The sequence below is a fragment of the Scardinius erythrophthalmus genome (genome assembly GCF_964197995.2).
Source record: "Scardinius erythrophthalmus genome assembly, chromosome: 4".
NCBI classification, from domain to species: domain Eukaryota; kingdom Metazoa; phylum Chordata; class Actinopteri; order Cypriniformes; family Leuciscidae; genus Scardinius; species Scardinius erythrophthalmus.
Window position 1 is genome coordinate 32,886,413 of NC_138224.1, and position 3,982 is coordinate 32,890,394.

The window sequence follows — 3,982 nt, forward strand, 5'->3', positions numbered from 1 at the left end:
GTTCTCCCTTGACCCATTCTGGTATGTTTGTTTCCTAGTTGTTGTTTTGTATTTAGTTGTGTTTTTCCCCCTCGTGGGTGTTTGTTTTACTTTGTTCTTTTGTTTATTAAACTTCCTTTGCACTTGAGTCTTTTTCCCTCGTTTCTTAAGTTTCACCGTGACAGACACGATCCGACACAGACTGCAAACACAAAGGAACTTATAAAAGGGACAAATCAGGCAGGTAATAAGGAACAACAGGTGGGGCAAATGAAACCAATAATGAGACCAATAATAATGAGATAACAAGGAGGGTGGGGTCAAACAGTGACAGGAACACAAACACCACATGTGCTACACAAGACAGGACAGGCATGTGACACCTGGAGATTCATCAGCTCTCAGAAATGATCCTCCATCATCTCATATCATGTAGAAGATCATATTAGAAATGTCTTAGGAACGGATGCAGGGATAATTTCTCTTGACATGATAATCACACTCTTCATGTCTGTTGATTTCCACAGTCACTTTCACCAACATTGTTCCCAGAACCAGGAACGACTTCCTACAATGTAAGTCACTAAGAAAACAAGCAGAAAAACTCACTGAGTGTCTTCATGTTCTTCCTGTAGAAAGAAAACATGACAGAAGAGTTTTAGAGTTGATCATGTAAATTAGTGTTTCTCAACAGAGAGAACATCGAGGTGCGCTGGAAGCAAAAGCAAATTGACTCATGATTTTAACAAAGATGTAAATCAGGGGATTCAACATATTCTTCAAAAACAGGATGTCTTATAAAACTAATAAATAACTATAATAATTTTTCACTGAAACATTCATCCAAGATTTAGAGGTAAATTCACAGTAGTAAAAATGCTTCAGGAAAGTAAGAACAAACTGAAATCTCTTCTGTAAAAATTCCTCTATGGATTTATCCTAAACAGAATTTTGTAACAAATCTCTTTAACCTTTGAGGAAACAGATAGAAATTTAAAGAAAGCTCAAGATTGCCTAAGTCTACAGCACTGAAAATCACCAACAATAGGCCCACAATACTTAAAAACGTTGTAGATCAAATTATTACAAAAGAATCATACTGACCCCACATATTTGAATGGTGTATATATTAGGCATAATTATAATAAACACAGAATAATAACCATTAATATACAGTAAATGATACACTGATGTAAATGGTGATTTGCACAGGATATCTGGTAAACTAGTAAACCATATTATTGCTCTTCCTGCATTGACACCATTATATGAGAACTGAACTGAGCTGGACGATGACATCACTGCTTTCTCCAGAGCGGCTGTAATGATAAATGAACTAAATTAATAACTTTTTTACATCAGAAATTAATCAACACTGAACTTACTTAAGTTGGACAATGACACTATTTTCCTCTAGATCTGCTGTACAGCTGAAACAAACTTTGTTGCATTATTTCCCTGTTATCACTGTAAAGCTGCTTTGAAACAATCTGTATTGACCAAAGCGCTAAATAAAGAATGAATAAAGGTGACTTCATTACTGAGACACTGCTGATATATTGAACATGAAGAGTTTAGCTATAATAAAAGATCAGACAGATTCATAATTCCTGATTCTGATGTGTTTTCTCTCCATCAGATTCCCATCAGCTCACTCTGGATCTGAACACAGTGAATAAACGCCTCTGTCTGTCTGAGGAGAACAGAGTGATTACTGGCACTTTCACAGAGCAGCCGTATCCTGATCATCCAGACAGATTTGATGTGCGTCAGGTGTTGTGTAGAGAGAGTGTGTGTGGACGCTGTTACTGGGAGATTGAGTGGAGTGATGGTTTGTTTGGTGGTGTGTATATATCAGTGTCATATAAGAACATCAGCAGGAAGGGATCGGGTCACGAGTGTTGGTTTGGATATAATGATCAGTCCTGGAGTTTGTACTGCTCCCTCTTCAGTTACTCATTCATACACAATAAGATAGAGACTAAACTCTCTGTTAAGCCCATCAGCAGGAGAGTAGGAGTGTGTGTGGATCACAGTGCAGGAACTCTGTCCTTCTACAGCGTCTCTGACACAATGAGCCTCATCCACACAGTCCAGACCACATTCACTCAACCGCTCTATCCTGGGTTTAGTGTTTATCCTAGATCATCAGTGAAACTGTGTTGACGAATGAGAACAGACTGTAGAGAGATTCTACCCATAATGCTTTGAGCTGCATGATAAATCAGTAATCAGTCATGAAGTGGCCATTTTTAAGTTTCTGAGTTAATCACTCTGATTGGATCGCTATCTGTTAAAACTTCAATTTACACTGAACTTCATATCACTGAGTTCATGTTAAAGAAAGCAAGATATGAGCTTGATTTTATTTATCATCAGACAATTTCAAGATCATAGATGCGGCAATCAGCACTGGAAAGATAATTTAGTGTCACTACTTTTAATGAAGACGACTGTGTGTTGAGCTTCAGCATGTGACGCTGAACTTTCAGTTTCATTTGCTTTTCAGTTTTCACGTCGCTGACGAGATGCTCAACTTCTCTCCGTGATGCGTAGCACATAAACTACTGTAATAGCACTGTTATATCTGTGCACCGGGAGCTGTTATAACACACTCTCGCATGTTTATTTTTTTACCATTTTTGGAAGAGTAAATTTTTTTTTCATATCCATGAACAGTTTCCACTTTGATGTGTGTGGGATGTTTAATAATGACTCTATATAATTGGTTGATTATCTCTGAGATTTATAGCATTAATTATGTACAGCGGAAAAAGCTGTCAGTCAGTAACTTGACGAGTTGAGCTACGAGTGGTCACGCTAATGGTTTATCAGAGCTGCGCACTTTCATTGACTTGCGCAGTTTAATTCTCACACTTTAATAGTATTTATAACTCATAACTAAATAAAACAAGCTGTGTTACTATAAGGAATGATTACCTCAAGATGTAGATCTGTATGCAGGTACAAGGAACTTTATCTGAATGAAATACATACACCTCTCTCACTTTTGCTCACGTACCAGCGATTATGTTGCTGACTTCTGTTATAGAGTCTCTTATGTTCTCTTCATTACCGTCCCAGTCATCAGCTGAAGTGCTGTTTGTCCTCCAGTGGGCTCTCCATCATAGACTATTGTTACTCTGTCATGGACTACACTACCCATAATCCTCTGCCCTGTTTCATCATCACAAATTGACTTCACTCTGTCATTTATTGCTAGGTTTAAAAAAAAAAAAAAAAAAAATGTTACCACTGCATTTCGTGACCCTCGGTTTCCTGCATTTCCCTATTTTTCCTGTTTGTGTTTGTTTTCGGATGGTTTATATGTGTTTTGACCCTTTGCCTGCTGTATCGACTGATTCTGGACTACTGTCAAATAAAGCTGCGCTTGGATCTTCACTCTTTGTGTTTCTGTATTGTATAACAATTACATCAATACTACAGCTGAACTTCTTGTCAGTGAAATAACACGTCAGAATAAATGTGTTTAATGAATCCTCATATAGACAGTAAGATCAGTGTGTGTTTGTGAGTCATGATGATTTACGGTGTGTATCTGTGCTTTCCTTGCAAGAAGACCAAAAGTCTAACCAAGTCGTTTTCCAAATCACAGGTTGATATCTCAAAAAATGAGGATCCTGTGAAATTTTGTTTTGACGATACCGGGTGACACCCACACTCCATAGTAATCTTTTACGCTTAGGCCGTGTGTCCACCAAAGTATTTTTTTTTAACGCGGCTGGCGTGTTTTTTCAATTGTTTTCAATGGGAGTGCCGTGTTTTTAACGCGGCATGAGGGTAACGGGGCGCTGAGTGTTTTTTTCACGCTGAAGCGCTCTGCGTTTTTTACAGGTCACAGAGAATTTTCAACTTTAGGTAAAACGCAGCGCTCATCACTGTCACTTTTTTCCCAACCATCCAATCACAGTGGAAAAGGGGCGGGACTAATACCACACCGACCAACCACCACATTCTGCTTGTACAACGTCAACAGATGACA

At 38.3% G+C, this 3,982-nt stretch overlaps 1 pseudogene across 1 annotated transcript in view; it reads left to right on the plus strand.

The window, feature by feature from the left end:
- Positions 1-3,482, plus strand: part of LOC308689992 (tripartite motif-containing protein 16-like) — a 112,010-nt pseudogene extending 108,528 nt beyond the window's left edge. The window contains exons 5-6 of the transcript XR_014032237.1: positions 507-554; positions 1,619-3,482. The product of XR_014032237.1 is annotated as a tripartite motif-containing protein 16-like (transcript). The remainder of the gene's footprint in view (positions 1-506; positions 555-1,618) is intronic.
- Positions 3,483-3,982: the final 500 nt, after the last annotated feature.